We start from the raw sequence: 12,559 nt of genomic DNA on the forward strand, positions 1-12,559 counted from the left end.
ACTATGCCACCACATGTCACAAATGAAACACATTACACAAATGAAACAATGTAATACAACATTACTTTACTTCTTGGCCATTCAACAACAAAGGCATGCAGCAAGGATCAATCCAAGGTGTCAATTTCGTACTGCTACAACATTGGGTGAAAATGAATCAAATGATTTGTCAGCATTTGCAGTAGGCATGTAATGTGTTGCTTTTTGAATCTGTGTTAGAAAAACAAATACTGAGGTTACAAACTGAAAAGTCAAAGTGCATTGCCTGTGGATGTTTGAAGTTGCTAAAGGCCAATACATTTTGACCACCTACTCTACTACTCTGCAGTCCAGTGAAGGAGGCTATAATGCCACAAGAGAGTCTGTCCAAAGTGTTTGTCTGTCATATGTGTAGCAAAGTGGGAAGCTTGGATCAGCTTGTATTTTATTGGCTCACCTCAGTCCTGGGTGGTGTTTAGTCTCTAATATAAGGTGGGCGGCTGGGTTGGAATGGTGCTCAAGCTATTCTCGGTGACGGCTGTGGTGGCGGCAGCAGTTGGGTGAGCACGCAGTGCGGTCAATTGGCGCACTCTCTACTGTCCCTCAAAAATTGACGAGGTATGCGCTGGGAGTTCGGCAGCAGGCGTAATGCACGAGTGCGGGACGCTGTGCTGGTGGGTTCCTTTTAATAAAGATCACCCTGCAATTACGAAATTACCAACATTAAGCAGCTCGTTTCCTTCTAGTTGGACAGATGCGAAGGCAGCTCCAGTGTTATAATATATTACAGGTTTCCTGGTAGAAGTGGACATTGCTGCTGTTTTGTCGGTTTTTTTGCATGCTATCGACACAACAACATATTCCGTGGATCGCCTGGGTTCGCTGGGCTGGATATTCATTAGGTTGTGCCCGGTCTGTTTTCCTGCACATCTGTGTCTTTCCCCCACTGATTCATTTGGTTATCTAATAGAATAGGGCATTCTCTACCAATGAAAAAGGCTGCACAATTATTACGTAGCATTCACATTCTTTTGGGTGGTAGCTGGTGTGCTGAGAATTGCTTGTTTGAGAGGAGGAGGTATGGCGGCAGAAGCACTTTGTTAATCATCATTATATGGTGTCCTTTTTGCTGAAACCCTTTGCATGACCCTGGAATTAGTCCTCTAAGAAAACAAAAAGAAAAAAAAAAAGATTAGGCACATGTTTATAAAGCAGAATTTAGCACAGGACTAAGAGACGCTAATATACATGACTAACAAAGGAGTAAATGCAAGGCAGCTGTGGTTGGTAACATGTAACATGCAGGCAGGGACAAGGGGTAAGACTAACAAGCTTCAGGCGCAGCTCATTAGAAACCACGTCCAATGGGAACACAGGGATCAGACCAGCAGGGCGGGGCTTCAAGTGACCGTAGGTTTCCATCTAAATATTACAAGATTCCAGAGGTGGTGATGCAGGGTTTCCAACTTTGGTTAACTGGTTGGAGTGAGATTTTCAGTTCGAGACAAGACTGCACATGCATTTACACATACGTAACAGTTTTATGACCTGTAGGGTTTGCAAACTACCCCAAGGCTTTTGATGTAGCTGATTTTAGGTTTACAACTGAATAATATACAGTATATTTGCCATAAGATTTCTTGCATGGGCGTGAGAGTCTGAAAGGGTGAGTGTCACGCCAGATCCGTGAGAATTGGAAACCCTGGTGATGGTTTCATTATTCTTACAGATTTTATATAATTGTCTGTCATAAATCAAACAAGAAGTCCACCACCATCTATTTAACAGGTCCCGTTCATCATTCAGTGGAAGCACTGCCATAAAGCATTATCCTGAAACCATTTTGCTAGCCGAAGTGGCATCACTAGCCTACATATTTCAACAGGAGCATGCATGCATACAGCGAAAACAGTGTACAGACACATTAAACATGTAAACCGTTTTTGGAGCCACAACATACATGAATACCACTAGTAGACTCAACTGCATACTACGCGAAGCTAACGCAATGAATCTTAAAGCCTATGAGCTAACATTAGCTAGATAGCATGACAAATGCTGTAGCAATAGTTAGTAAGTAGCAGATTGTCGATAGGTAGCTACCTATAAATATAAAGAGCTAGGATAGCGAAGCTAACCAATAAGCTGTAGATGACTTAAGCCATACAAAAAAAGAGAAAAAAAGAACTTGCTTCATGATGCTTCTTTAGGCTGGAAGTGGAGTATTTGGAGACTGAAAGCAAGTTGGTGGCTGGTAAACAGAGGTTGCACCACACAATGATGTTTCCCTCTCCTTTTTCCTCCTTAAAAATGAAATAGTGACATTCCTGTCCTGGCTGCGTCATGCCAGCTCTATTACCTTGAGTGTGTAGGCACCTAACGTAATTGAATGTCAGCTTGTAGTTGTGTGTTTTATTTCAAAGACGTCTAGGAAATGTGTCAAATTGCCTTAATTTAATTTGATAGTGTATAAACATGTGAAAGAGAAACCCCTTCATGAAATGTATTAATTTCAATAACTGTATTCTAATGATCATCTGTTTATATTGTTACTGTATCAGAATACAGTTACTCATATTTTGTAAACCATATTCTAAATACATAATGCCATTACATGTATTCAGTTACTTCCCGACAATGCATGCCTATCTACAAAAATTATGTGTTATGATTTTATGTCTATTGCTGTCTATTCAAAGGTAAAATGTTATCTTTGCATTGTCCTTTCCTGTGGCTCTCCCTTTATTTGAGACATAGTTTGTCACGTCACTAGACATTTTTGACAATTCCTTATGAGTTCAAAGGAGTTCATAGGGATCCCATCACAGGAAACATAGTCAGTGAGTCAAGAGCAAGTCAGTGATTGAGACTGAAGCTTGTGGACTAGGGAGGATTTCTCTCCCGGATAAAGTCTGATGGGTGTCCCAGATCCCACCTTGCAACAGGGATCTGTTGCTGCTTCATCATCCTTATCTTATGGTGATGGAAATCTATATAAAACAAGCCCAAGGGAGCAATCTGAGGGACACAGAGTAAAGGCATAGCTGGATTTCTGTTCTGCAATGGCCAAGGTTTCAAAGGGCTGGTCCAAGAAAGTCCACTAAGGAAAAGACAGTGTTCACCTTAGAGTATGGCATGTGGCAGTTCGGGGTGATGACATTCAGGCTGTGTAATGCTCCCACCAACTTCAAGCTCTAATGGAGCAACTACTCAGCGGTATAACACATAGCTGATGTATGGTTTACTTGAGTAATGTGCTTGTTTACTCACCCAACTTAAGTGGTGCCCAGCAAATCCTCCTGTGGGATTTCATCACCATCCATACAACGCATCAGGCTAAATCCACAGTCCACACAACTATTGTTTGACTTACCTAGAGATCTTGAAGGTGGCAGTGTTGTGTCATTTCCATTCATACCTGTATGGGGTAGACGTCAAACTCCGGGCAGATCACGAGTCACTCTCCTGGCTTCTGAACTTCAGAGGGGCCAATGGGTTGGTGGCAAGGCGAATCAATATGCTGCAGGCCTAACATTTCACCATGAAGCACAGGTGGGGCATCATTAACATGCATATGACTTGTTACAACAACCCTGGAACAAAGAGACCTGCAGCTATTTGAAGTGACTAGAGGTCCAGAATGACAAGGCTGGAGAGAGATGTGCGGTGGCAGTAGCAGCAGAACCCTATGGAATCAACCAGGATGAGAACCCAGGAAACCTCAAGCTAGCTAGTAAAATAACAAAGACAGACCATCCAGAGCATGTCTCTAACTACATATAGCTACTAGTCTTCTGCTAGTCCTATTAGTACTCATAATGACACATTCCAATCTTTCATTCCTGTAAAACTTTTGAACTTAATTTCCTCCTGCAAATCTTCTACTAGCCTTGTAGACCCAATTCCTATAAAATTTCTTAAGGGGATTGTACCACTGATCAGCACTACCTTGTTAAACTTGTCTCTTTGGCTCGGATATGTTCCAAAAATTCGTTTAAATCACTGTTATTAGACCTATTCACAAGAAACCAAATCTTGAAACTAGCAATCTAGGAAATTATAGACCGAATTCAGATCTTTGTTTTGATGCTCACATAAGCAATATTGGTAATACCGCAGAACTTATCCAAGCTTTGGAACATGCTGTCCTTCCATGCTACAGAAAACAAATACATGCCTTTATAACTTCCAGGCTGGACTACTGTAATAGCCTCATTTCTGGTTGTCCATATGGATCCCTAAATAAATTTCAGTTCTTCCCAGTAGCCAGAGTTCTTCAAAAAATTAAGAAATATGATAATATGATAAGAAATGTGTTCCCTTCACTGGCTTCCAGTTAAGTCTCGGATTAATTACAAGATACTGCTATTAACTTATAAAGCACTGAATGGCCTTGCACCAGAATACCTAAGAGTTACTACCCACCCCCAGTTAGGCCTACAGTGTAAGGTGCAGAGCTGGGTGGGGATCAGTTCCATTGGCTTGAGATGAACTGAACTGTCACTGCTGTCACTCTAGCTTCACACCCCTTTGTGGAATTGGAGTGCTGATGTTCAGGGACTCCCCATGCCGGCATTCCTACTTGTTTCTACCTCCTACATATGCTGCCATAACCACATCTGCTGGGGCTTACATGTTGGATTCAGCTAACTGTCTGCACTGCCTCTAGTCTCCCCAACTTTGGCTAATGTGTTTTTTTACTTCCCATTCCCCCCTTGTCTCTCTGCTGCACCTACCAAGCAATAGGTCAATCGATTCAATCAGAGGCACTTTGCTATCTTTATTGATGGCCGATGTATTCTCATCAGACAAATAAGTAAAAGCTATACTGTCATGCCCGATCGTTCCGATCCTCCTGTGTGCCACGCCCCCTCATCTTCCTCGTGTGGAGTCCTCCTGGTTGCCAGCTGTCTTTAGTCTTGTTTAATTGATTCGATGTATTTAAGTGCTTTACTGTGAGTCTTTCCCTAGTCTGGTCATTGACGTTGTACCTCCCTAGTGCTTTGTGTACCTGAATGTGTTTACTCCTTTAATAAATCCCGTGTTTTCGCCCAATATCTGGAACTCCTGTGCCTGTTTTCCTGCCCTGTACCCTGGAACCGTGACATATGCAATTGAAGAAGGTCATGATCTCAACAATGTCTTTTCAAAAATTATATGATTGAACATTTAAAAAGTTCTATATTATGGGGAATAGTTCATTAAAGTTTACGTGATTGTCATCATTGTTGTAATCATGGTGTATCATCACTTTAACCTTAATCTTTATGTTCCAAGTTTTCACTCATTATGTTGTCAAAAAAGTAGTTACAATACTTAAAATAGTTGATTCGTTGTGAAATCTTCATAATTTGGTAATGGAGTTAGTGTATTACACCAGCTTGAATTTCTGATAATGTGCTGTCTTAATGAGCCTACTCCATTAGAGCAACCGTGAGGTTATTACATTATTAAACCCATCATATTATACAAATGCTTCCCAATCCGGTCCTCAGGAACCCACGCAGTCCACATTTCAGCAAAAATGTGGACTTTCTGGCAGGGAGTTAAAATGTGACCTGCCTTTGGGTCCCTGAGGACCAGATTGGGAAACACTGCATTATACCAATACAGTAGATCACAGAAGCATGAGGAGTACAACATATTATATAGTATTATACACCTGACATCTACTGCTACATACCCACTTACCAAAACAATATGTCTGCTTTTTGCAAAATATATTGTATTGTCTTGTCATTGGAATTATTCATTAGAGTTGTTCAAGATTAAAACTATGAAGGAAAGTTAATGCTAATGCTGATATTATTGTGAATGTTTTCAATGATATATTCTTGAACCCTTGAAATACACCATATTTTTGCCGTTTGATGTTCTAAGACAGAGGCTTAGGGTTTGACACTGTGGCTTTAAGCCTCCATGTCTGAACACTATTTCTCACTCTCTGTCTGCAGCGTTTTAAGGTTCTTTCTGTGTTTGCACATGTTTCCTCATACCGTCCACAAGCATGCAGTTATGGAAGATGAACAGATGGATCTTGTAACTAGACTAATAGCTTGACTCTGAAGTGGATTGCTTGACTGACTGTGATGTGATATTAAATAACTATAGGGACAATAATTAAAATTCCTGTGGTGGTCACCCCCCCCACCATTGCAAACAGATCACCCATCTCTGGACAAATCTGTTTTGACAGCTGCTATGGGTAAACAAGGTGGTTGGCGCTCTGTGCAGAATAACACAAGAGACCATGACCATCCTTTGGCAAGTCTGATGCATAGGAAGTAAAAGAATAACAGAAAATGGGAGGAAGCACTTTTAGTGTGAACATCAGATATGTGTCATTGATAGAAGACAGGAAGCATTGTGCACCATTCACCATGAACATCATTATTCATATATTCCAGTCATTGTGGGAACTCTCCATCCATCCATCCATTTTCTGAATCCGCTTGTCCTATTCAGGGTCCAGAGCCTAAACTAAAGGCACAAGACAGGAGACTTTCTATTCATTTCTTTATGCATAAACCTAATTCTGACTAAGATAACCTGAACCCTTACCGAGTCTGAACCTTAACCATAAGTAACCAAAATACAAGTCTTTTGGCTTTTTAAATTTTTTTGATTGCATTCACAGATTTTCATAAAAATAACTTTATATTGTGGGGACCAGAAAAATGTCCCCATAAGCTAAAAAGTAAATGGTTTTACCACAATCGTGGGGACATTTGCATGGGTAATGCTGCCTGGGATATGATTCAGGCTTCCTGTGTCTCCAAGCAGAATAGAAGATGAATGAATCTTTGCTTACTCTGGTAAATTTAATCGCATATTCCATAGATTAAAAATATGGTGAAATGTTCAAATATGCATAAGTTAGGATTTGGCAAAAAAATTGTCTGTGGTTTAGCTACAAGCCAGGTACAATACAATAATTGTCAGTCTAGTTTTGACAGAAAAAAATTAAAAATGGGGGAATGAGTTGTGTCTGTAATGGGAAGAATAAGAGACAAGGAATTGCTATTCTGTATATATGTCCCTGCTGTGTTGAAATATTTGTCATTGCTAAGGAAAGCTTGTTGATAGTATCACTTGAAAATATGACATATGTATGTGTTATGGAAAGTAAATGTGTTCCTTCATCTTATAAAACAGAACTTTCGATCTGGGATTGTGTCTACTTGAATGTTCTTTTTCCAAATTCCTTTCCAAATTTTATAAGAATCGCATTAACAGTAAAATGAGAACATGTCCAGCATTGAGTGTTTGAATGTATATGCTCTGCATATGTGGAGTTTGCACATTAGCTATGCAGTGTGTTGTGAATTTCCTCTCACAGTCAAAAAACATGAGTTAGGTGAATTTGTGAATTTGCACCGAGGGGTTAAATCCGAATCAAAAAGAAGGGGAAGCCCTGACAGGTACAGATTTGGGGGGGGGGGGGGGGGGCTGCTAAATAAGCCAATCTGTACATTATTTTATTAGTTATCATATGTATTTCTGATCACAGTGTCACAATGTACCACATAGTGAATTTGTGCTTCAGTTTTAAAAATGGTTTATCACTACAAGTAATATTCTTGCATATTCATCTGTATTGGCGCAGTGAAAATGTATTAAAATATCAAGTTGCTTCGTAAACACATCTTACCTCTATAGTAGGTGAAGTTTTGGCAGCAGAACGGTAACTGAAATACAGTAAGTCAAAAAAGAAAAAGGCACAGCACAGAAATCAAGGTATTATTTAGGAATTTATCATCCATTGGAGAAAGGAATGTCTGATCAGAGCTACTAATGAAAATTAAAATTAAAGCTGATGAAAAAAAGCATGATTATTAGCACAAGACTGATATTTCATTAAACTGTTATCAGTAACAAAAGATTTTAGTTAAGGATCTGACAGCAGATACGTGTTTTTTTTTTTAAGTCGCATAAGTGGTATCTGAATCTTCAATCTAAGTGCTGAATGGCTCTGAAGATGGGGGTTATGAGAGAGTCTCGGACGAGACCAGCTGCCAGGTGGCTTCCTGGAAGAATAATTGGATTTCCAACTGGTTAATGATAAACGTTGTTCAAGACAAGAATTCAGATCATCCCCAAGCAGGAAACTTGGATAATTGGTTCTTGAACAAGTATCTCCACAACTCAAAGCATCCCTCCATAGCTTCATGTCTGTGCTTTTTGCCTTAGAATACTGAATGTAGGAACACTGGAAGGCTAATGTTAGGATGAGGACAGAAAGTTGGGTGTTAAATAATTCCATTAATAATTATTCACTAATTAATTATTTATATTTAATTCTAATTGCTAATTACTATGTAAAAGTTATAAAATAGAAATGTATAATGCTATACAATACAAATTCATTAATACATGGATAAACATTGGGATTTTTCAGTGTCCTTAAAGGAATCATAAAAATCAGATTATGCTCATATATGTGACTGATTAGGACTGACTATGGTTTTTGTGACCTAGACTGCAGGTTCACTTTTGTTTTCATGTTGCTTTTTCATCAACCAACCATCACTGGGTGTCTCCCACATTCATAAAACATAATGTCTGTGTAACCCAGCCCGTAATTAAATCGAATTAGTTCTCAGCTACTTCTTTTCTTAAATAAATGTGAAAATAAATGAAAAAAAATCGAAAGCCTAATTTTCAAATTCAAGAAGATTTCTCTATTCTTCAGTGCCGTCATTCTTCTTGGAAAAAAATAATGTTTTGATAGCTAGGAAAACCAACATTATGCCATTCTGACAACAAATGATAAAGCCAAAAAAAGTCTCTTGCTGGTTTGGTTTCATCTTCCCTGTTTTAAATCACAAACTGGGCAGAAATCATTACCCTGATGCATCTTGTTTGCAGAGTCGTTCCTGTAGATTTTGAGCACCTCTGATCATTCCAATCTGATGTAATCGACTCTGGCATGAGTAATAATCTTAGAAATTGTATGTTTTAACTCAGTTTCCCTATTTAACTGGTGTGTTTAAATTGGCTTCAGTGGTTCAGCCTGTCTGTAAGTAATTGCAGCAGCCAGTAGATTGACATAAGCTTGTGTGTCTGTAAAGTCACCTGTCAGAGGCTCACCGCATGTGAGAAGCCATAATGGAAGAATCTGTTTACTATACCTCATCTTTCCTGCCATACAGCTCACCTGCCTAAGCCAGGCAGCTGACATCTCGTTATGGGATCATATGTGGCATCAGTCCAGTTTGTCTGTTCTCTTATTCTGCACTTTGCATGTGCGAGGCAAAGTGTGCAGTCACTAACTAGACGTTTTGAATGCAATTATCGTAGCAGAAATGTGCAATAGCTCAGACAAAAGCCAAAATAAATATTTGCAGTAGCTTTCTGAGGCAGTAGTGTCCCAGTAGTTTATATTGTTAGTCAGCTCAAGTTTGCCATTTGACATGCTCCACATTTAAATTTCAGGCACTCTGGGTCTCAGCTTTGAGCTATTGTCTGGTGGTTAAACCAGTGACAAATAGGAATCATTGCAGTTCAAGTTATTGTTAACGTCAAAGCGGTTACTAAAGGATACTCTGTCTTTTTTTTTTTATTGCATTTCAAGATAAGCTGACCTATTTAATAGCAGTATCTGTCAGTTCCTTTGATTTGGAAATCTAATGCTTCTGAAATAAGATCAGACATTATATAAGTTATTAGGTTGCATAGCAATCCATTCATCTTCTGAAACTACTTGTCCTCTTCAGGGTCACAGGGGCTCTTGAGCCCAAGGCTACAGGCATAATGAAGGGAACGATGCAGGGTGGGGCTCCAACCTATTTCCAGGTGCAATCACACATGCACAATTATGGGCAGTTTGGCAACTCCAATTAACTTCCACATGTTTTTGGACTGTGGGTGCAAACTAGACCACCTGAAGGAAAGCCCATGACGACACAGGGAGAACATGCACACGGCACATGGAGACGCGGCAGAGACTCGAACCCTGGTCCCAGCAGTGTGAGGCAACAATACTAACCATGTGAGGCACATTCAACAATTTTGAATGGTTTCTTTAAAAATATGCATACAAAGATTTTAACTTCATGTACCTCCTAAATAAGGAGTCTCTTTTTTGTTTCAAGGCGTAAAACATTCTGGTTTCTATTTATATTAAAGTACCCTGAGCAACTCTGTGCATTAATTTACGAAATAAGAAATGACTCAGGTTCAAGATTGTAATTATTTTTAATGTCTGTACATAGTCCTAGGTTCTGTTTATAACAAACACTCATCACTTTTCCCCCTATATTTTATCTGCAATTTTTATACTTCACAGTATGTTTCCTGAAAGAGTAGTTATTAGCAATACTCCGAAAGAAAGGAAAAGTATTATTTGCGTCAATGACCCTCTAACTGCTTGTCCTAATCAGGGTGACGGTGGTACTTGGAGCCTATTACAAGCACTACAGGTCAAAAGACCAGGGCACACGAGTCAGGGAAGCGCATTCATAAAAAATACATTTATAAAAAATTTGTACATTCCTGCGGAAGAAGAAACATGCATACAAAAACTCAATGTTTGTGCTAATAGTAAAAGTCGGATTTATAAATTCATGCATAAACTGAGAGATGCATGGTGCAGGAATGAAATCCCACTTATCGTAGAAACAGTCACCCGTGTGTGTGCACTGAAGGGACCACCCCGTTTCCAGCCAGAAATGAACTTAAACTGGTAATGAGAATTAGTGTCATGTATATATGTAAATCTGCATATACTGTACTATGTTTGTAATGCCATTTCAGAGACAATGGAGCCACAAACAATAGGAAAAAGGTGCAGGCTGTATAATTTCCGAAGCAGAGAAACCCCAGACAATTTTATTTGGTAGTACGTCTGCCGGTGTGACAAACACACAAAAAATGTGTTGACTGGAAGCATTTGACTGCTGCTGTTAATACAATCAGTTCCACAAGCCAGACAATGAAAGAAAAAATATGAGTAGATTTCAAATCAATTAAACTGGGATTCCTCTCCGCTGAGTTTGGTAAAATAAGGTTAATAGCCTGCGCTTAGTTGTGTGTCTGTGTGTGTGTGTGTGTGTGTGTTGTTTGTTGAAATGTGCATGTAGTCAATAGGACCAACAACATTAGGAAAGCTATACATTGCAGCAAATTGAATTGTAATGTTTAACGTTTGCCTGTACATCCACACTAGGGAAACTTCATATTCTGCCTTGACAGTTGGTTTATACTAGACACAAGTTGAGGAATGGGCTGGGATATCCCTGATCTGTCATCCACTTCTCATTGGTATGTCCCTGTTGCAGAACCTCCAAGTATTGCCAGTACTTGAAGATGGACAGGAACGCCATGATTTTGTAATGTAGGTAATTCAAGAGCCGGGGCCAATTCATCACACAAGTCCATTAGAATCGCTCTTGGCAGTCTAACATGGCTGATAAGCCACAAGTCAATTTTTCATTGAAAAATAATCATTGTGATTATAAATACTCACTCTCTTCATACTCAGCCACAAACATCATCCTCTAGTAAAGCTAAATATGTCATACTGATGCTGGGCCGTTTTATGCCTTATTGTATGTGAGTGCACATGTGTTGATGCCTACTTACTTTGACTATTTATTAGGTATATCTCTGACTTAGATTATATGCAAAAAATATTTTGCTACACATAAAGTATATATTGGTATATATAAAGTATATTGGTATAGTTAAATTTATTAATTCATGTTGTCAGAAGCAACACCATCCCAAAATCTTTGTATGGGCACAAAAATCTCTTATCTTTTTCTTTCATACAAAGTCTTTTTAAATGAGCTCCAGGATCATCACAGGGCACACACTCACACTCATTCATACACCATAGGCAGTTTAGAGATGCTAATTAGCCGAACTGCATGTGTTTGGATTACAGGAAGAAAGAGGACCTGGGGGAAACCCGCACTAAACAGAGAACAAACTCCAAACACACATAGTGGAAACCATGGAAGCCCTGGAAGTGGGAGTCCCCATGCTGTGCTACCAACTGAGCCGTCCTGAAAGACATTAATGTTCGATGTTAACAGTAGCTGTTGCCTCTGCAACAAAACTGGCACACGTGTGGCAAACTACAAAATCACAATTTGTACTGACTATTGTATTAGGAATACCGAGTTTCTTTCCATTATTGTCATTCCTGTAATGTTAAGTAAATACCAATGACCCCTCTCAGCTCTGTGTGATGACCTAGCTATTACTTAAAACATCAATGGAATGAGTTAGACATTACACAACAAGAATGCCATGTTGCTTATCAATGTTACCAAGGTGCCAGGAAGTCGTGAACCCACTGTTTAGATGTCAGGTGGCAGTGAAATGTTGCAAAATGTTCAAACTATTTGTTATTGCAGCTCTGGTGGTTGTCACACACGGGCTCTGATTTTACAGACAGATTGCTTCCATTAGCACTGTATTGATCGAAAAAGGTAGATAACTGAAGATGCATACAATAATGAAGAGCAATAAGGTATGACTGTTTCCATGATATACTATTAATAGGCAAGGATTATATCTGTATGGCATGCCAAACAGGAAATATTTAATCATCTTTGATATATATGGAATGAAA

This window comes from Paramormyrops kingsleyae, chromosome 6 (assembly GCF_048594095.1).
Source record: "Paramormyrops kingsleyae isolate MSU_618 chromosome 6, PKINGS_0.4, whole genome shotgun sequence".
NCBI classification, from domain to species: domain Eukaryota; kingdom Metazoa; phylum Chordata; class Actinopteri; order Osteoglossiformes; family Mormyridae; genus Paramormyrops; species Paramormyrops kingsleyae.